We start from the raw sequence: 22,682 nt of genomic DNA, 5'->3' as shown, positions 1-22,682 counted from the left end.
TGGTGGACTAGGGATTCTTTGATTAAGGGCAATCCAGTCATAAGGACTGTGTACATGTCACCAAATTTCAAGCTAACAACGTTTCCATATTTCTTCACAACCTGAAAGACAATTCAGTAGTCGGAGCTGATGGATAGGTTTCTACATAGGGTATCATTTGTGTGTAAAGTATAGACACACTATGATCTGATGACAAAGTTCTTCCCTTTTCCCATTCCTGTTTTTGCATCTTGATTCAGATTTAATCTCTCATAGATCATGGATGTTCTTTATAAAATCTTCCTTTAGATATTCACCCTAAAAAGGGAATGAGCATCTTTCCTGTGTCCCTAGAATGAACTCTGAAGCTATGATTGTTATAAATTAAGAGTCTCTAGTCTCAAGTTTTCTAGAGAACATGCAAATAAATGATTCGGTGCATGTCCTTTTGCTAAGAAAATCTGAGCTATTTATACTATATATGGAGCAGCAAGCAGGAGCTTCTCAGTAAATCTCTTCTGTTTTATCTGAAGAAAAACTTCTGCAGACTTCTCTGTGCTAGACAATTAAGCATTGATTATAATGTAGGCTTGGCAATAGAGAATAGAATCTAGGTCTGGAGTATGTGTGACTTTTGGCTGCCAGACTGATTAGCTTCTGGGTCTTAGCAAGTGCCAAGTTTGATTCTTTTTTTATTATTATCTTTATTTTGGGCCCCATCTGGGAGAGCTCAGGGGTTATAAGAGGGTTTGATTAAGAGTAACTCAGTGTTGACCATAATTTTTCCTCTCAGTAGCCTCTGTCTAACTGTACACAGTGATATTAGAAATACCTGAAATCTTTTTTTTCTTTTCAAGTATTTCTTCCCATCTTTTCCCATCCCCAAGCATATATTCATTCCCAAGACTTCTCTTGCACCCAGAACTCCATTTCATTGTTACCATCAGAGCTAATATGATCAGTTCAATATCATTATATTATCCTGCTCTTACATTCATAACCAAACTTGACTTCAATCTTTCAATTTTTTTTGCCTGTCACCAGTCTGTTTTGTATTATTAGGAATATTTAAGTCAAATTTCTAAATCAATGTGCTCTGCCTCTAAAGGACATGACTTTGGTTTAAATATGACAGGAATGATTCTTCAGAAGTCAAGTACATTTAAAATTTTGATGAATGTCTTGATTAATTTCTGGTGTTTTATCATAATTATTTAGTGTGCTGTGCCAGTCATCCTGAAAAATTCATTTACAGGTATGTAACTCTAAGACTATGAGAACATTTGAGAAAACTGTGGAGTATAATATAATAATGAAACATGATAATACATAGGCATTTAAATTAATGATGTAAAGGAAAAATAAGTTAAAATTAAGATGCCCAAGACTCCGTAGACTCACTCTATTATTGAAAAAGATATATACCAAGCCATGAAAAATCATGAACTGAATGTATCAATCTCAGGAGGAGAGGTGGACAAAGTTTCCACCCTGGTGAAGCCATGCCAGTTGCACCAACTGAGATTCTCAACAATCCAAAATTTCAGGTATGCTGGTATTTGGGCTGATATCTCAAGACTTTCTTTGGAGTGAGTGTGGGCTCCCTGTGCTTGCCTTTCCTGGCAAGTCCTAGCAGCCGAAACCAGGTCACACAGACGCTGCAAAATCAACCAAAGAGCTTGGAATTCCTGGACAACCCGCATTTTTTTTTTCAATACTGTGATTCCAATAGGAGCACACAAATTTTGACATTAAAATGGATTTAAAACCACATATCATTCAGAAACAAAACAACTCAAGATCAACTAGCAACAAATCATTTAGTAAGCCTCTGACAATGACTTAATGACCTCATGGCAAAATGCATTAATTTTCACAAATTTTTACTACTGTACTTTAAAAAATGATTTTATTTTCACTCACTTCCTGTAAACAAGCAATATAATATATGTTATTTCATGACTGCCAAAGTTATAGACTTAGTAGTATTGGGTGGGTGTAGTGTTAAATAATTAACGAAGGTGCTGGATAGAGGTGGAGAAGGATGGATGGATGGATGGAGGGATTTTTCTCTGCCACCCCAGGCCACGTGGCTCCGCAATCCCCATTCAGTTGGCAGGTCCCAGGTTCAGGTGAACGGCGAAATCAGACTCATCCAGAGACAGGCATCAGGAAGCATTAACTTTATTCATGCCCTATCCACCACATGTGTGGCCTATATCATAACCTTTTATGCATTAAGCATTCTTAGCTAGCCCTGCATCTTAACTCCTGTCAGCCATCTTCCCTTTGACCTCCATGCTGGCCAAAGACCAAAAAGAGCAACCAAAAAACCCTAATCCCTTGGGTCAAAGGCCTTATATAACCTTCCAAGACCACTTTTCGGAATGGGAGGGGTCTTGCAGGTTAGGTTACAAGAAATATCTGGTTCCCAAAACCCCTTCCAGAAAAGGGCGGGTCTCAGGTAGCTACACCTAAATCCAGGGTGGAGTTACAGGTGGGAACCAGGAAATAGGTAAAGGAAATTTTATATTGATGGTGGGATTGGTCTTGGAACGAATATGTTATTATAATAAGTGGTCTTTAATTGAAGTAGTTTAAAAAAAGGGTGAAGTTGCAAAGAGGATCCAACTCTTTCATGAAATTGCATTTTAAAATGTATCAATGTAGATTCATGAGAGAGTACAGCAGTTAAGGTAGTTGGTACTTTCCTTGTATGCAGCTGATGTCCTGAACACCATATGGTACTCTGAGCACCTCCTAGAATGATCTCTGGTACAGAGCCAGAAGTAAGTCCAGAACACTGCAACATAAGGCCCTTTCTCCTAAACCTGCCTACACGCATTATATAATGGAGATCTTAGATAATTTATCATCCTTTTATTCATTATTATTTATTATGATCTGTTATTATAATTAATATACTTACTGATGTTATTTATTCTAATTATTATACATATTTTATTATGTATCTGCAATAATATAAATAATATAAATAACACCTCCAGCATCTAAAGATATGCCTCAGCTCTTTGCTCTATCTTCCTTGCCACAGTGGATTGATTATTGAAATATTCATTTGGTTAGTATTGTGTACTGCTGAGGGGTACTTCTGCTCTGTACTGGGGACTATAGGTGCCAAGGATAGAATTCACTTTGGTGGCATGTGAGGTAAATGTCCTATCTGCAGTACTATTCCTCCAGGCCCAATTCTTATAATATTCTTATAAAATATTTCCAGTATTTTTCTTTTTTTTAATTAAATAAATTCATTTATTCAGTAAGTGTAAGATACAGTCACAGAGTTATTCATGATTGCATTTTATTTTTTTATTTTATTATTTTTTTAATAATTTTTTTATTTTGAATTATGAGAACAAAAGATGCAAAGAAAGAGGATAAGGTAAAGTTACAGTGGAAGGACAATCACCCATAACATAATTATCAGAAGAAGTCCCCTTGCTGATATCTTAACTTTGAACTTTCACCAAAGAAAGTTAAGATAAACAGAATCCATGTGCAATTACTTTGTCCCTCAAGTTCCCAGATTGTAGCACATTATAATATTTCTTAACAGCACACAAGGCAATCTAAAGCCATCAAACTTACGTAACTCCTTAAACATTAGAGGCATAGTATTTTTTACATTTCCATGTACATGCATATTAGCTTAAGTTAACCTCAAATTTTAAGTGTGTGCGTTTTAAGGATTAGAGTCAAAGGAGCACAGTAAAAACGGTGTTAGAGTGGCAATTGTTGTTTGCATAGGCCCACCAAAATATGAGAGGCATGGAAAGGAATAACCTTGGCCTAAATACAAAGAGATCCTACCCCTGAAGTTTCCTGGCATAAGACCAGCTCTAGGCCTCAGGCAAGTTATCGTTCGATCCAAGACATTGTCCGTAGCGCCAACACACTTATCACACAGTCTCTGTTGTTGGTCTCATGTTTCTGTATTAAAGATTCTGGAATCTGCATGTCCTACATTGAAGTCATGATGTGGAGTGCCTTCTCGTTTCACCTCACCATGAAAGGGCAATGCAGGAAGCCCTGTCCTGTGAGCAGGTTGTTGTTAAGTCTTCTCAGTGTTAAGGGAAGTCTCTTTTGAGCAGGACGATGTCTGAGCAGTGGTAGGGTCTTCCGTGGTAGAGGATTGCTTCCAGGTGATGTTATAGACAAACCTCACCATTAAGGGGCAATACAGCAAGCCCTGTCCAGTAAGCAGGTCATTGTTCTTGTTGTCTTCTCAGTGTTAAGGGGTGTCTCTTTTGAGTAGATCGATGTCAGAGCAGCTGTAGGGTCGTCCCTGGTACAGGAATGCCTCCGGGTGATGTTATATACAACCTTGGATGTTTTGTAAATGTCTTCTGTAGATCAAGGGGTAAATGGAGAATGCCCATTCTTCTGAGGTCTGTGCCAGGTCTTTATGTCAATGTTCAGGGTGTAAGGTCTCATTGCACTACAAGATTTGTGTGTTCCCATTTCTATTAGATAAAAACTTATTGGTATGTATAGTATTTTCCCATGTTAGTGTGCCTACGCAAACAAATATAAAGCCACATGGTGCTATCAGATATATGGGGGCCTAAGAACATTTCCAACAAGACCCATGACTTGGTTCAAACATAAGTATTAAACTGAGGGATTCTTTCACACCAAATTCCATATTGTGCAGTTCACAAAGAGAAGATAAAAAACATGGGGGGGATCATCACTGTATAAGAAAGTATTTAGCAAAAGTTAGAGCCGTCAAAGAAAACACCCATAAAATGTTGAAAAGATATGTGTCCTTTTTATGCCTTTTAAAATAGTTGGGTGGGTGTTAACTCTAGGGCACCACTTTGGTCTGTGACTTAGGACTCAACAGTACTTAAGTTAGAAAGGGTAAAAAAGGAGTAATGATGATAGGAGTTAAAGAAGTTAAAGAGAAATATGAACTTATGAAGGGTTATGCAAAAGGGCAGAGTACAAAATGGACATTCTGCATACATAAAAACATAATTCAATGATAGTGAGTACTATTAATGTTTCTTGTGAGAGTACTATTAATGTTTCTTGTGAGAGTACTATTAATGTTTCTTGTGAGAGTACTATTATGTAGACTGGACAGAGATTACCAGTGCCAGCCAAACCTCCTCCTGCTAGACTCCCGGCTCCCAGGAAGGAGAGATCCTTCAAGAAGCTGGGAGACCAGAAGTTCAGAGCCCCACCCAGACCCTCCCTAAGGAGCTGCATGGATAGTGGGGGAAGGCCTAGGGTACCTTCAAGCTCCACCAAGGGACCCAACTCACCGGCTTGCCCAGGCGTGTGGCCCGGGGAAGCCCTGGAGATCTGGAGCAAGGCGGTGGAGGGGTGCTGGGGTTACCCAAGTCCCGCACCCCCACTAGGCCTGGCCAAGCAGGCCTCCGGCATGGCGGGGGCCTGCCAAACCTCCTCCTGCTAGACTCCCGGCTCCCAGGAAGGCTCCAGTATTTTTCAAAGAGGCACAAAAATTAAATACATAGCTAATATTCAAAATGTCTGTGAGGGGCTAGAGAGATAGCACAGCGGTAGGATATTTGCCTTGCATGCGGTCGACTTGTGATGGACTCAGTTCCATTCCTGGCATCCCATATGGTCCCCCGAGCTTGCCAGGAGTGATTTCTGAGCACAGAGCGAGGAGTAACCCCTGAGCATTGATGGATGTGGCCCCAAAACCAATAAATAAATACATAAAAACCTGCTTTTAAAAGATGTTTGTGATCTTCATAACTCACTTTACTATTCTCACCCCTACTTGGGAAATGAACATATTCTTTCTTTTATTTTGAGTGATTATTCTTGCTAAATACTAGCTCTATGTTACTTACTAAGTGACTTTCCAATTGAAAAGCACAATTCAGCCTTTTTAGGTGTGGTTAAAGAACATGGGAGATGAGGACATGTTCTTACTCAAGGTCACATCCTTAAATGAGAGCTTTTTGCTCACTATCTTTCCTTTTTACTTTCACATAGACCATTATATATATATATATATATATAATATATATATTATATATATATATATATATATCATGATGTCTTATATATATATATATATATATATATATATATATATATATCATGATGTCTTAGAACCACTGAAATTCAACAAAAGAGACTGAAGAGACTAGAGTTTTGAAGAAAATTTTCTGTGTAACAATTCCTCTCAAGAAGTTGGACTGACTACCTGTATATGAATTCATTTGTGAGAGAGAATGAAATTTCAACTATTATTCTTAGACTGAAGAATTTTGAAGGATCTTCTAGAGGCACTTTTATATAATTAACTAGTAAAAGATATTTGTAAAGTAGTTATAATCGCATATTTTTTACTTTAGCTCAGTCTCTCACTTTAAAACAATAAAATATTCTTTTATTTAAATAAAACCTCTAAGCCAGGGGTCTCAAATTCGCGGCCCGCGGGCTATTTGAGGCCCTCCGTACAACATTTTGTGGCCCCACGGCCGGCCTTCAAATATCACAGTATTCGTGATTATTCGCTTACTGAATAATCACAATAAAAATCACATTAGTAAGAAAAAAATCGCATTAAACATTCGCATATCCCGAGCAGTTCGTTCGGGGTATGCAAATGTTTAATGCGATTTTTTGTGATTTTTTTCTTACTAATGCAATTTTTTGTTTTGTTTTTTGGGCCACACCCGTTTGATGCTCAGGGGTTACTCCTGGCTAAGCACTCAGAAATTGCCCCTGGCTTGGGGGGACCATATGGGAAGCCAGGCGATCGAACCCCGGTCACGATCTTTCCTTAGCTAGCGATTGCAAGGCAGACACCTTACCTCTAGCGCCACCTCCTCGGCCCCACTAAGGCGATTTTTTATTGTGAATATTCCGTAAGCGAATAACCGCGAATACTTTGCGCCTAGCGCAAATGTCATTTCCGCTGCTCCTGCCCGCAGTTTGAGGACTGTTTTTTTTTTTTTTTTTGTGAAATTCCTTATGCGGCCCTGCCTCACCCCAACTTTGCCTCTTCCAGTCCCCAAGTAAATTGAGTTTGAGACCCCTGCTCTAAGCTATATAGTTATGAGAGTGTAGTAAATAAAAAACAAAGATTATCTTTCTACTGTGGCATAAAAAAAAAAAAACAACCACACCTTGCAAGATTCAAGGGATAATATAGGCTCTTGGGAGTCAAACCCAGGTCAGCAACATGTAAGGAAAACCCCTTCACCATTGTCCTAATTCTCAAGTCACCAGGTTACTTGAAATTATAACTATAAGTTATCACCAGAGCATCCCACTAATTAACTTTCTGATATTACATTTCATTACCAAAAAAAACTCACTAATTTCATCAATAGTTCTGTAAAACACATGATACCTAAGAATTAAATACTAATTTTTTTTTGGCTCAAGTGGTGGAACCTTGCATGAGTGAGGTCCTAGATTCAAACCTGACACCACATAGACCTGTACATTGAGGGAATCCTGAGCATCACAAAGCACTGGACACAGATGATAACAAGCATAGCAATATCACCACCAAAAAATATTAAGCAAAAATTTGTAGAAATTAAAAATAAATATCTCTGATGTAAATTTGTAAGCTGGGTATTGGATATCAGCCTTGACTTCATTGCTAACTTATTTATGTCTAGTCCTTTTATCATTAGTAAAACAAGATCATATATTTCTTATGGCAGAAAAGATTGAATCAAAGCAGCCCATTTAATTCCCCCTGGTAATCTTGATACAAATGGTGTAGAGAAAAAATAACTCCATGAAATATTGTCTATTCATTAGTCAATAAGCAAGAATAAGCAAAGAAATTATTGAGCCCCTTAACTGTGAAACTCTCTGGAGGTGAATACAAATGGTGTAGAGAAAAAATAACTCCATGAAATATTGTCTATTCATTAGTCAATAAGCAAGAAAAGCAAAAAAATTATTGAGCCCCTTAACTGTGAAACTCTCTGGAGATGAATACCATGAAGAAAACTGGGATCCTCCCAGACCTTCCTGGGACTGTGGTTGCTTCTTAGGTTTGTAAACCTGTCTACACAAGGCCTTTGCAATAGCACATTGACATCTCTCCTGATGGAGGTTGAAATTTGTAGAAACTCTGGAGAAGAAGGGGAATAATTTAGATTTCTACCTTCTGTAAAAATAAGGAGGGAGCACTGAGAGAGGATTAAGGTCTAACTTGGAGTTGCCCCAATGTTTAAGTCCCTGACACTGTGTATGGCTACCTAGCAGTCAGGAGTGGTCTCTGAAACCACAGGTGTAGCCTCTGAGCATCAGTATTTAGCTTCTAAACAATGACAAAAACAAAAGAAATAAGAATTTACACAAAACAGATATGTGGTTGGAGGTGGCTTCCGACTGTCTTACAATAAGAAGGCTATAAGATCTTCTTGGGTCCTTGCCATCTGGCTGTCTTATCACTCCCTCTAAGGTGTGCTAAAAGAGGAAGAGGAGACCAGAGAGGAGATTTTATGACCCACTACACTGACCTTTTGAGCTTTCTAAACATCACATTGATTGTCTGCTGGAATAAAAGATTAACACAATATCTGATATGAGAAGATAAAATATGTCCAATCTATAGTCCACGATATTTGCTGCACCAAGAATAAGGAAAATTCGACTGGAATGAGCTGACATCAACATAGAAATGAGATAGATGATGGAATTATAAAGTAAACATGCTAAAGTAGTGACTTAAGTGTGTCTTTAAATAATTACAACACTTTCATTAAAAGAGAAATCTTTCTTTAAAATATATGCATAAGAACATTTGAGACAATTTAGAACTAAAAAATAGTGAGATGAACAAAAATTAAAAAGAACTTAAAATAAAAAATATCAGTTAACTTAAGCAGTTAACTTAAGAAGAATAAGTGACAATGAAAGCAGAACAATAAAAATGATCTAAGCAAGAGATAAAACATATTGAAAAGAACTGATATGGGACCCGGAGAGATAGCACAGCAGCGTTTGCCTTGCAAGCAGCCGATCCAGGACCAAAGGTGGTTGGTTCGAATCCCGGTGTCCCATATGGTCCCCCGTGCCTGCCAGGAGCTATTTCTGAGCAGACAGCCAGGAGTATCCCCTCAGCACCGCCGGGTGTGGCCCAAAAACCAAAAAAAAAAAAGAACTGATATGGATCTTTTGGATCCATGTGTGAGAAACCAAAGACATAATATTCCTTACATCAGGTGCAAAGGATTCTTACTGAAAGAGGAAAAATATTGGATGAAATAACGACTCAAATTTTTCAAATTTGGTTAATGACAACATCAGTGAATGAAGTAAATTACAAAACTATTTCATTGCTAAAGCACAGTGTAATCATTGCCTGAGGGATAGCAGAGCAGGTAGGGCCCTTGCCTTCACATGGCTGAAGTGGTTCCATCTCTGTCCCTCCATATAGTCCACTGTCACTGAGCCCCTCCAGGAGTGGTCCTTGAGCACATTGTCAAGAGGAAGCCCTGATTACTTCAAGCTGTGGTCTTTCAAACAAAACCAAAACTAAAAACAACCAAAAAAAAAAAGTCACTAAAAACTAAAGGCAAAGAAAGTTTTCTAGAACACAGCTAGAGGAACACAAGTCTAGCACATTTGTATTGCTCTAAGATAAGAGGTCAGTATCCCTTAAGGACTATTTCACCGCTGCTCATAGAGGGAATCCTGCAGCAGAGTCGAGACTCCCAGTGGGTTACCAGTTTTCTGGCTTTACCATCTTCCCCAGCCTCTAACCCTGGGACCAGATATGACCTGGCCCTTTGGATCAAGGACAGGATGCTACCCAATTCCTTTGCCCCTTGATCCTACCTGCTGGACCTCCAAGTGTGGCTGCTTTATGCCCATCTGAAATAAGTTTCCCAGGAATGGCAGGCGCGGGGGTCCTGGTGGGCAATTCTTGGGGTCCCGCTTTCGGAAAACATAAGCAAAGAACAGGAAGGCGATTGCCGCCAGGAGGAGAGTGCGTGCATGGAGCACAGACCAGAGCGCGGTCTCCAGGGAAACCATGGCTCAGAGTGAGGCTGACAACTTCTGCTTCTTCTGCTCAGACCTTATTCTGAGGTCTAAACTGAAACAGTCATTGCTGTCACAGCCTTCCTGCTACCCCGCCCCGTCCCGCCCCTTTGCGATCACACTGGGCTAGCCCTTCGCTCATGGGCGTGTTCTAGTGTGGCTACTGCTAAACTCTAGTCTAGAGCTTAGCCTGGCTGCTCTGTGCCAGACCTGAAGAGCTCTCTCCATTTCTCCTCTATGCTCACTGACCCCATTGTATCTCCCACAGGAATTCCTAGGAAACTTGTTCGGGTCTGGGAAAGCCTATATTTGAACCAAGGGACTTTCCTGACTCCTGTTTCAGTATAACTAGTTGTTTGCATAAACAGGAAATGATGTTTCTTCATTCTGACCCTCTGACACAAGTGCTCTTGGTCTTCCTGGTGAGGTAAGGGATCTTATACATCATAAATAAAGGAATCTTTCACTTGCAATCTCTGTAATGTTTCAGAGTTCCTAGCAGAGGACCTGGAACTAAGAAGGGCTTATTTAGCTTTGAAAGGAGGTTACTTTCCTTCTGTACTTATTGACTTGTTGAGATTAGTCCTTAAACTCTTTGAGGTCCTCAATTTCCATAAGGTCCAATCTCTGCCAGGTTTCATTTCTCTTCCCCCCACCCCCATCCTTGTCTGATTATAGATTAAAAGTGGAAACATAGCATAGATTTGGAAACACACACACAACTACACACACACACACACACACACACACACAGCATTAAATTTTTTTAAAACAAACCAGAAATTGAAGTTATTATTCCACTAAATTAAAATGCCAATCAGCAGAGGCATTTGGGTTCTAAAATTTTCAGATGTAATATAAACTATGAAAAGTATTTTTCAGGTCTGTGCCTATATTATATATAGGCTCAAAGATAGTTTAGGTTGGATCCCTGCTGACAAGAGGATCTTATAGCCTTCTTCCTACTGTAAGACAGAGGAGAGCCACATCCTACTTACCTATTATAGAGTTATTAAATATACAGAGGAAATATAGGCATCCCCATTAGTCTTTTGATATATTCTTGGGGGGTGGACTTTAGGGCACATTTTCATCTCATATCGTGGTCTTGTTGAGTTTGAGAAATGATTTACAGCAGTAAGGGATCAGGTAGTGTCCTTGAGCTGGAGTCTTTCTGGATATGACACCAGTAGCATGCAACAGGTTTGAAGGAAGAATACATAGCTTTATGGATAAACAACAGCTCAGAAACTTCACAGATGATAAACCAGCCTTAAAGGAAAAACTGACAGGTCTACTCTAAGACAAGAGAGACCAACAAACACAGCAAACTTATCTACAAAGATGACACTAAATCCTATGACAATCATCTCCCTCAATGTCAATGGATTAAATTCACCAATTAAAAGACACAGAGTGGCAAAATGGGTCAAAAAGATGAATCCAACCTTCTGCTGCCTGCAAGAATAGTCAAAACAAACATAGACTCAAAATCAAAGGCTGGAGGAAAATCATCCAAGCAAACAACACCCTCAAAAAAGCTGGGGTGGCCATATTAATATCTGATGACACCAACTTTATACTCAGAAAAGTGGTAAGGGACAAAGATGGACACTATGTACTAATCAAGAGATATGTGCAACAGGAAGAAATCAGACTATTAAACATATATGCACCCAATGAGAAACCAGCAAATTATTTAATACAACTACTGATAAATCTGAAAGATGACATCAATAATAACACAATAATTGTGGGAGACTTCAACAAGGCCCTATCAACACTTAATAGGGCAACCAGACTGAAACCCAACAAAAACATACTAGCCCTGAAAAGAGTAATGAAAGAAAGAGGACTAGTATATATATATATGACACTCCATCCCAAAAAACCTGGATACACATTCCTCTCCAATGTACTTGGGTCATTCTCCAGAATAGACTACATGCTGACACATAAAACATACCTCCATAAAATCAAGAGGATAGAAATCTTGCAGGCTACCTTTGCTAACCACAAGGATATGAAATTATATGTGAACTACAAAGCCACACAGAAGAAAAACTTTAACAATTGGAAATTAAACACCCTGCTACTGAACAACCAGTGGGTCTGAGATGAAATCAAAAAGGAAATAAAAATTTTCCTGGAAACAAATGACAATGAAGACACAAACTGCCAGAATCTATGGGACACAGCAAAAGAGGTCCTGAGAGGAAAATTTATAGCTCTACAAGCACACATCAGGAAGGAAGAAGGGGCATACCTGAATAACTTAATGATGCAGCTCAAAAAATTAGAAAATGACCAACAAAAGGAACCAAAAATAGGGAGACAGAAGGAAATAACAAAGCTGAAAGCAGAACTCAATGAAGTGGACACCAAAAAACAATCCGAAAGATCAACTAAAGCAGAAGCTGGTTCTTTGAAACCATAAACAAGATTGATAAACCATTGGCAAAACTCACAAAGAAAGAGAGAGAGAAATTTGATAACTCGCATTAGAAATGAAAAGGGGAGATCACGACAGATATTGCAGAGATCCAAAGGGTAATCAGACTACTTTGGGAAACTTTATGCTACTAAACATGAGAACCTAGAAGAAATGGAAAAATTCTTGGACACGTATAACCTTCCATATTTAAGTAAGGAGGATGTAGCATATCTAAACACCCCCATCACTACTGAGGGAATTGAAACTGTAATAAAACATCTGCCCCAAAAGGAAAGCCTAGGCCCAGATGGACTTTCTAATGAATTTTTTCAAATCTTTTAAGAGGAACTACTACCAATCCTAGCCAGGCTCTTCCATGAAATTGAAAAAACGCGAACACTCCCAGACAGCTTTTATGAATGAAGCCTACATCACCTTGATACCAAAACCAGACAGAGATGCTGCCAAAAATAAATTTACAGACCAATATCCCTAATTAATGCTGATGCAAAGATCTTCAACAAAACTGGCAAATAGGATCCAATGCATCATCAAGAAGATCATACACTACGACCAAGTAAATTTCATTCCAGGAATGCAAGGATGGTTTAACATCCATAAATCTATCAACATCATACACAACATCAACAAGAAGAAAAATAAAAATCACATGATCATATCAATAGATGCAGAGAAAGCATTTGATAAGGTCCAACACCCATTCTTGATCAAAACTCTCAGCAAGATGGGAATGGAACGAACCTTTCTCAATCTAGTTGAAGTCATCTACCACAAGCCAATGGCAAATATTATCCTCAATGGAGAAAAACTAAAAGCATTTCCTCTAAATTCTGTAACAAGACAAGGCTGTCCGCTCTCACCACTCCTCTTCAACATAGTACTGGAAGTTCTTGCTATAGCGATCAGGCAAGAAAAAGATACCAAGGGAATTCAGATAGGAAAGAAAGAAGTCAAGCTCTCATTGTTTGCAGACGACATGATACTCTACTTAGAAAACCCTAACGACTCTACCAAAAATCTTTTAGAAACAATAGACTCATATAGCAAGGTGGCAGGCTACAAAATTAACACAGAGAAATGAATGGCCTTTATATACACCAATAATGATAGGGAAGAGAAGGAAATCAAGAAGGCAATTCCATTCACAATAGTGCCACACAAACTCAAATATCTTGGAGTCAACTTGACCAAAGACGTGAAGGACCTATATAAAAGAAAACTATAAGGCCTTGCTCCAAGAATTAAGAGAGGACACATGGAAATGGAAACACATACCCTGCTCATGGATTGGCAGGATTAACATCATTAAAATGGCAATACTCCCCAAAGCATTATACAGATTTAATGCGATCCCCTTAAAAATACCCATGACATTCTTCAAAGAAGTGGATCAAACACTTATGAAGTTCATCTGGAACAATAAACACCCTCAAATAGCTAAAGCACTCCTAGGGAAAAGGAAAATGGGAGGCATTACTTTCCCCAACTTTAAACTGTACTACAAAGCAATAGTTATCAAAACAGCATGGTATTGGAATAAAGAAAGACCCTCAGATCAGTGAAATAGGCTTGAGTTCTCAGACATTGTCCCCCAGACATACGATTACCTAATTTTTGACAAAGGAGCAAGAAATCCTAAGTGGAGCAAGGAAAACCTCTTCAACAAGTGGTGCTGGCAGAACTGGTTAGCCACTTGTAAAAAATCAAACATAGACATAAACATATCATGTACGAAGGTAAAATCCAAATTAATTAAAGACCTTGATATCAGACCTGATACCATAAGGTAAGAACAACACGTCGGTAAAACACCCCATGACATTGAGATTAAAGGCATCTTCAAGGAGGAAAGTGAACTTTCCAAACAAGTGGAAGCAGAGATCAACAGATGGGAATACATTAAACTAAGAAGCTTCTGCACCTCAAAAGAAATAGTGCCCAGGATACAAAAGCCTCCCATCATGTGGAAGAAACTATTCACCCAACACCCATCAGATAAGGGGCTAATATCCAAAATATACAAGGCACTGACAGAAATTTCCAAGAAAAAACATCTAATCCCATTAAAAAATGGGGAGAAGAAATGAACAGATGCTTTGATAAAAAACAAATACAAATGGCCAAAAGGCACATGAAAAATTCTCCTCATCAGTAATCATCAGGGAGATACAAATCAAAACAATGATGAGATACCACCTCACACCACAGAGATTGGCGCACATCACAAAGAATGAGAATAATCAGTGCTGGCAGGGATGTGGAGAGAAAGGAACTCTTTTCCACTTCTGGTGGGAATGCCGTCTAGTCCAACCTCTATGGAAAGCGATATGGAGATTCCTCCAAAATCTGGAAATTGAGCTCCCATTCGACCCAGCTATTTCACTCCTAGGGATATACCCTAAGAACACAAGAACACAATACAAAAACCCCATCCTCACACTTATATTTATTGCAGCACTATTCTCCATAGCCAGTCTCTGGAAACAACGAAGATGCCCTTCAACAGACGAATGGTTAAAGAAACTGTGGTACATATACACAATGGAATATTATGCAGCCGTCAGGAGAGATGAAGTCATGAAAATTTCCTATACATGGATGTACATGGAATCTAACATGCTGAGTGAAATAAGTCAGAGGGAGAGAGAGACACAGAATAGTCTCACTCATCAATGGGTTTTAAGAAAAATAAAAGTTATTTTTGCAACAATACTTAGAGATGATGAGAGGATGGCTGGAACTTCCAGCTCACTTTATGAAGCTCACCACAAAGAGTGGTGAGTGCAGTTATAGAAATAACTACACAGAGAACTACCATAATCATGTGAATGAATGAGGGAACTGGAAAGCCTGTCTAGAGTACAGGTGGGGGTGGGGTGGGATGGAGGGAGATTTGGGACATTGGTGGTGGGAATGTTGCACTGATGAAGGGGGTGTTCCTTACATGACTGAAACCTAATCACAATCAGATATGTAATCAAGATGTTTAAATAAAGAAAAAATGTTTTAAATAAACTAAAAAAATCCAAAAAAAAACAAACCCAAACAAAACATTGAGTTTTCTGAGTTACCCAAACCTTGAGAGTACAATTGTGCTGTCTAAGAGAGTCCAAGAGGATCTGAAATCCAAAGTACAGTTAATTAGTAGTTGCTGTTGTTTCCTGTCTTAATTCAGTTGTCAATAAGTCACAAATCTTTTCCAATGACCTTTCACAGCAAAATAAGCAGACTGAGAGGTGAACAAAATCTAGGTTGAGGGCCAAGCTTTCTGAAGACAGAAGCAAAAAACAGGAAAGTGATTACGCTCAGCAGGAGAGTTTGCACATAGAACACAGACCAGAACACGGTCTCCAGGAAACCCGTGTCCCAGAGCTTGGCTGGCACTTGGGTTTATTCTGCTCCCCTATGAAGTCTAAACAGAAGATAGTCACTTAATCAATATAGCACTTCGACTAGTGTTTAGGCCACCTAATCCCATCTCCAGGTGTGTTCTGTTCCTTACTAATAAATATTCTGGGTTTCTCTTGCATTTCTGGACTTTCCACTGAGCTTCATGCTTCTTAGGAGCTTAAGGCTAACATGTTGGAACTCCTGCATCTATTTCTCCCTCTTTAATGTGTCTGGATTATTTTCTTCAATCTTTGCTTTCAGACTCATGTCTTTCCAGTGTCCTGGCTTTGGAACTTGAGGCTTAATACTAACAGATTTCATTTTCTCTGAATCATAAAAAACATGACTTCAAAACCCAGGACTTGAAAACCCAGCTTATTCTAAGCTATTTAAATTACTCAGGTCAGACTACCATAATGGAAAAGATCTCTATGGCTTGTTTGTTTGTTTGTTTGTCAAATGTGTGTATGTGTATGTGTGTGTACTTGAGTTGCTGTGAGGCATGTATGTTTTCTAAGTATTAGCTACTCCTTTATTCCTGTTGCACTATCTTTTTTTTTTTTTTTTTTTTTTTTTTGATATTTGGGCCACACCAGGTGATACTCATGGGTCCCTACTATGCACTCAGAAATTTCTCCTGGCTTGCGGGACTATATGATACACCAGTGGATTGAACCATGGTCATTTCTAGTTTAGCACGAGCAAGGCAAATGCCTTACCGCTTGTGCCACTGCTCTGGCCCCATGTTGCACTATCTTCTCTCAGAGAGAGTGGAAAAGAGTTATGGAATTTTGAAATCTACTATAGAAAAGTTTACTAGATCCAATTGAGTTTACATTGCTAATACTTGATATTTAAAAATCCTAAAGTTTAGTTATAAACTTTATACCTACCCCTTCATAGAGCATTATGAAATAGCTTGTGAAAACAGTTCACAGATTATTTCAGAAAATGGACTTTCCATAAAGACGAAAGTTCCACTTACTTCCAATGTAGGATTAATTATTGTCACAATTAACACAATTAAATTAACACAAGCACAGAATAGTAAACAGTTTATATCATATTATATGTAACAAAACTTTACAGGTAGAGTGGATCAAGAAAAAATAATGAAAAGAAAAGGGTAAAAGCCTCTTTGGTCCACACTGTTTTCTCTTAGGTGAACCAAAGTAATGACTTTTTCAGAGAAACTGGATGCTAAGTAGGGAATAAACATGTTGACTTTGTTGAAGACCAGGCTGTAGTAGGAACCAGAGATCATGATTAGGGCTAGTGTGTGAGGACCTTTGAGGCCATATCAACAGTTGCAAACATGGGAGGTTTTGACTTCCTCTCCTCTCATCCCTATATTCCCCGAGAGTCCTGAGCTATCTCCATTGTCCATAGTAATCACATATAAAGGAAGAAGCAAGAAACAGGTTTCAGCTGCGAAGTGTTAGGACTGACTTATGCTTTTTAAATCCCTTAAAATTGATAATATGCTCTGATCCTTAAAAATTTTTTTCATTAGAGAGAAAATCATGACCTATCATCTCCTGATCGAAAGCAGAAATAATACAGGAAATAAAATGATTTGCTGCCAAGGTAGCACTGGTGGGGACTCTTGAAAAACTGGGATTTGAGACTGTTTCTTCTGAGTCCACATCCCCCATCATCCTTGAGCACCACTTTCATTATGTCTCCTAGATTCGAAGCAGACACAGTCTTGAGGGGCCTTTTCTTCTTATCCCAGGCCTCTATGTCCTAGGGATAGCACAGATTCTATATTTGACAGGGGAAATGGTGAGGCCAGTCCTGAACTCCTGGGTCAGCTTCTCATTGTCTGGGGCCCTGAAGGTGAACTTCTGCATGAGAGCAGTGAAGAAAATGAACAGTTCAGTTCTAGCCAATTGTTCTCCAAGGCAAGCCCGTTTTCCTGCAAGATAAAAGTATAAAGCAAGTGAGTTTCAGTAAAATTTCCTACCACTTCTTGTGTGTTCTGCCAAAGGAAGCATATGCTCTACTCCAAATCTCTCTCAGAAACTCATCTACTCTATGAAATATATGGGTTGACCAAAGCAGAATGTGACCCCCTGAGATCTCCATTGTGATGCCTATTGGGTTAGGTAAAGAGGCACAAGTGGGAAGAACCAGATGTGGGACCAAATAAGGAATCCCTGAGCATGGAATGTGCTATTTAGCTGAAAGAACTATTATATCATTATATGTAAAATATTATTAACTCTGTAAAAACTTACAAAAACTAACAAAATTCTATGTAGTTGTTTTTCAAACTATAAAATTGATTGGGCTTTGTCCATTGTGTGCAACAAGATGGAGATAACTCAGTAAGCCTTTGTAGGGATTGGACTGGAAAGACTCTCTGCAGATGTCCTTAGAAGATGGAGAAATAAATATCCTTGTAGATGAGTGTGTTTAAAGATTTTTCTTGGTAAATGTCTAGGAATGTTATTACAGGAATTTATGAAATGGCCACTTAAATTTTTTGAGAAATATTCTGGTCCCAAACCATCAAGATTTGAGTGATATTTCCTAGCTATATGCTTAGAGGCCATATTCCATGGTCTTGTAGTGCCATGATTCAGAGAGTGATCTTATGCAAAATAATTACCTAAATTCTTGTAGTACTATCTCTCCTTCCACATTTTTTTTTTAAAATATGGAACGCTTCACGAATTTGCGTGTCATCCTTGCGCAGGGGCCATGCTAATCTTCTCTGTATCGTTCCAATTTTAGTATATGTGCTGCCGAAGCGAGCACCCACATTTTATTTTTTAAAGAATTCTATCTACCTATCTATCTACCTACCTACCTATCTATCTATCTATCTATCTATCTATCTATCTATCTATCTATCTATCTATCTATCTATCTACCTATCTATTATCTATTTATGTGCTATTTATATGCATTTTTGTATCTATGTATCTGTGTACTACCTCTCAGTTATCATCTATATTCCAAATTCAATCTCTTTTTCCAATCCAGCACCATAGATTTCATTCTTTCTTATTCCTATTTCCTTTCTTTCACTAACCTGATATGTTTGCTTTTTGATTCAGTCTTTCTCACAAAGAACTGCCACATGTCCATCATTGTCAAATTCCCAAATCAGACCCCACCATCCATCACTAGTATTTTTATACCCCATTCCAGTTTTACTGCTCCCTCTTCCTCATGCCTTCACTGCATCTGAACAGCAGCAGTAAGTACCTTGATCTAAACATCACCATCTCTTTATTTGTGTTTCCAATAACCCTTTCTCCATAAATAATGAATATTCTTTGACAAAGAAAATATGTACTAAAGAGAAGTAAAATGTAAACAATCGATGCTGCAAGATGCAAGATGTTTATAATTCCATATTTCTAACAATTACCCTTTCATGTTATGACATGCAGCATCACTTTTGACATTGGTATTCTCCAATCTCACCCCCACTCATAAGTATTATATTGTATAGTTAATTATTTATTTTTCTTATTTTGTTTTGTGGTCACTCCTGATAGTGGGCAAAGATTGCTGCAGGCTCATTATTTATCCCTCAGGGCACTCAGGGAATCATCTGTGTTACAAGAATAAATGCAAGTTGATTGTATGCAAGTCAATGCTTAATGTCTGTTCTATCTCTCTGTACAATGCTTTTGTAATTTGTGTTTCTTGTGTAAATAAATATTCTTGCATAACTGGGAATGTATGTTTGCACTTGTTCTCTGCCTGTATTGAGAGTCAGAGGAGCTTCTACCCAGAGACACAAAAACGGAGGAGTGTAGCCACAGAGCAAAGCAGAGTAACTATGCTTATAGCCTAATCAATATATATAGCACAACACATATAAAAAACATTACAACACATTGCAAAGGACACTATTGGAAAGCATTGCAGAATGTTACCATACTTAGAAAATGAAGATGATGGATCTGAAAACCCAAGTACCAGTCACCTACATAGCCTCTCTGAGAAAGACTTCAGAGAGGAAATTTGAACGATGTTCAAGGAACTCAAAGAATCTATGAATGAACTAAACAAACCACAAACAAGAATCAAGAGAACATGCAAGTAAGAAAATTCCAAACTGAAATATCAGGGCTAAAAAACTTGGTAGCTGAAATGAAAACCTCACTGGAAAGTCTCACCAACAGAGTAAAAGATGCTGAACACAGAATGTTAACTGGATGATTAGATACATAACAACTCCGTACAATGTAAGAGATTGGAAAAGAGCCTTTAAAAAATGATCAGATGATGAAAAAATCCTTAAAGAATGTGAACAGATAAAAATAGATAAAAATAAATTCAATAAGAACAACACAAGTATGATTGGAGTTCCAGAGGACCAGGAAGAAAATGTCTGAAAATTCAATAGTCAGGGACATCATTGCAGAAAAAAATCCATAGTTAAAGAATGTATGCAACCAAATATTTCATGCCCAAAGTGTATTGGCATCCAAAGAAAAACACCCTATGTCACATCTAGTCAAAATGATGAATACCACAGAGAGGGATAGAATACTGAAGGTAGCAAGATCAAAAATGGAAATTATGTACAAATAGGAGCATCCTTAAAGTTTACAGCAGATTTGTCAAAAGCAATCCTCAAGACTTGAAGGCAGTGTGATATATACGTTTTATCACTATAAAACCTAATGAAAAGAATGAATCACCAAGCATATCTCACTTAACCAGACTTATATTCAAGTTTGAAGGAAAGATACAGAGCTTTGCAGATAGACAATAGCTGAGGAACTTTATGGACTCAAAACCAACCTTAAAGGTACTGAAATGTTTAAAGGTTTAAAGCAAGGCAAACCAAACAAACTTTACAAAAAGATGGAACTATCACATGGCAATCATCTCTCTCAATGTCAATGAACTAAAAACACCAGTTAAGAGACACAGAGTTACAAAATTGATCAAAATGTTGAATCCAATATTTTACTGTCTCCAAGAAACAATTTGTATAATCAATGCAAACAGAGACTCAAATTCAAAGGCTGGAGATCATTCAAGAAAGCAACTATCTTAAAAATTCTGAAGTAGCCATACTTATATCAGATAATACAGACTTTTGACTTAAAAAGGCAATAAGAGACACAGATGAACATATCAAGGGATATGTACCAGGAAGAAATCACACTCATAAACATATATGCACCCAATGGAGAACCAATAAAATATTTAAAAAAGTTGCTGACAGATCTGAAGAAAGACATCAATAGCAACACAATAATAGTAGGAGACTTCAACACTGCTCTGTCACATCTTGACAGGTCAACCAGGATAAATATACTAGCTCTGAAAAAGGCAATGGAAGATAATATGTATATGTAATATATAAGATTAATAGATATATAAAGGATTCTCCATCCCCAGAAAATTGAATACACATTCTTGTCCAATGTGCATGGGTCATTCTTCAAGACAGAAAACATGCTGGACCATAAAATATAATAGAGGATAGAAATTATAAGAACAACCTTATCAAATCATCATACACTAAAATTAGAGGTGAATCTCAAACAGAGAGAAAACTTTAACAACTGAAAATTAAACAACTTACTACTGAACAATCAGTGAGTCAGAGGTTAAATCAAAAAGGAAATCAAAAGATTCCTGGAAACAAATGAGAATGAAGTCACAAATTATCAGAATTTGTGGGACACATCAAAAACTGTATTCTGTGGAAAATTTATAGCTTTACAATCATTCATCAGGAAGGAAGAAGGGGCCTGCAAAAATAATTTAATGGTACAGTTTAAAAATTTGGAAAGAAATAATAAGATGAACCAAAAATAGGCATATAGAAGGAAATAATAAAGCTCAGAAAGAAAATGAACTGAAAATGAAAAAAAAAACAGAAGGATTAATGAAACAAAGAGTTGGTTCTTTGATTGGATTGTGAGGATTAATATTATTGGCAATACTCCTCAAATCATTGTACAGGTTTAATGCAATCTCTCTAAATCTCTCTAGAAGTACAATGATATTCTTCAGGGAAGTGGATAAAACACTCCTGAAATTAATTTTGAATAACAAATGTCCACAATTTGTTAAAGAAACTCTTAAGAAAAAAGATATGATGCATCAATTTTTACCAACTTAAATTGTATTACAAAGCAATAGTCATCAAAACAGAATGGTATTGGATTAAAGACACAACCTCAGATCAATGGACTAGACTTGACTATTAAGAAAATGAACTCCAGAAATACAGTCAATTATTCTTTGATAAAAGGGTAAAAATACAAAATGGCACTCTTCAACAAGTGGTGTTGGGACAACTGGTCAACCACATGCAAAAAAGCAAGGTCAAAACCAGGGTACGAAGATTGTATAGTCTGTATTTTTACCTCCAAATGCACCAGCAATATAATATGGCACCATTCCCTTTTTGCACAAGCATACTAAAAAAGAGTAAATCTTATATATATATAAAACACGATCTTATCTATTAGAGATAAGGACCCATACATTTGATAATACAACGGTGCCTCCCATTCTGAACATGTGTCATGGGGACTCGACTTAGACTCCGGTGACTGGACAGTGACTATCCTACCCTGAGCCCCAAATCTCAACTAGTAGAACCAACACAATTCCCTGCAATAGCACCAGGAACTAAACTCCCCCAGTGCAGTTTCTAATACCGCTCTGGCCCCAACTTGCACTAGATTGATAGAACACCCTGAAGAAGAGGAAATAGCAACAACGTGATCTAAGAACAGATTGCCTTACCTAATTACCTAGTGGTAAGATGAAGTCGGAAGACATTCACTTCTTGATATTAGCAAAAACAAAGATCACTAATTACGGAAGACTAACTTTGACAATGCGA

The 22,682-nt window shown here is 37.9% G+C and overlaps 1 protein-coding gene and 1 non-coding gene across 2 annotated transcripts in view; both read right to left on the bottom strand.

The window, feature by feature from the left end:
* The window catches only part of LOC126011645 (cytochrome P450 2J2-like), a 59,046-nt gene that overhangs the window by 21,709 nt on the left and 14,655 nt on the right, over window positions 1–22,682 (bottom strand). The window lies entirely within an intron of this gene.
* On the bottom strand, window positions 18,501–18,607 carry LOC126012853 (U6 spliceosomal RNA). Its single transcript, XR_007497205.1, has one exon. It is a non-coding gene; the product is annotated as a U6 spliceosomal RNA (small nuclear RNA).

The sequence above is a fragment of the Suncus etruscus genome, chromosome 6, assembly GCF_024139225.1.
Source record: "Suncus etruscus isolate mSunEtr1 chromosome 6, mSunEtr1.pri.cur, whole genome shotgun sequence".
NCBI lineage: Eukaryota > Metazoa > Chordata > Mammalia > Eulipotyphla > Soricidae > Suncus > Suncus etruscus.
This window is presented reverse-complemented; position numbering and strand designations above follow the sequence as displayed.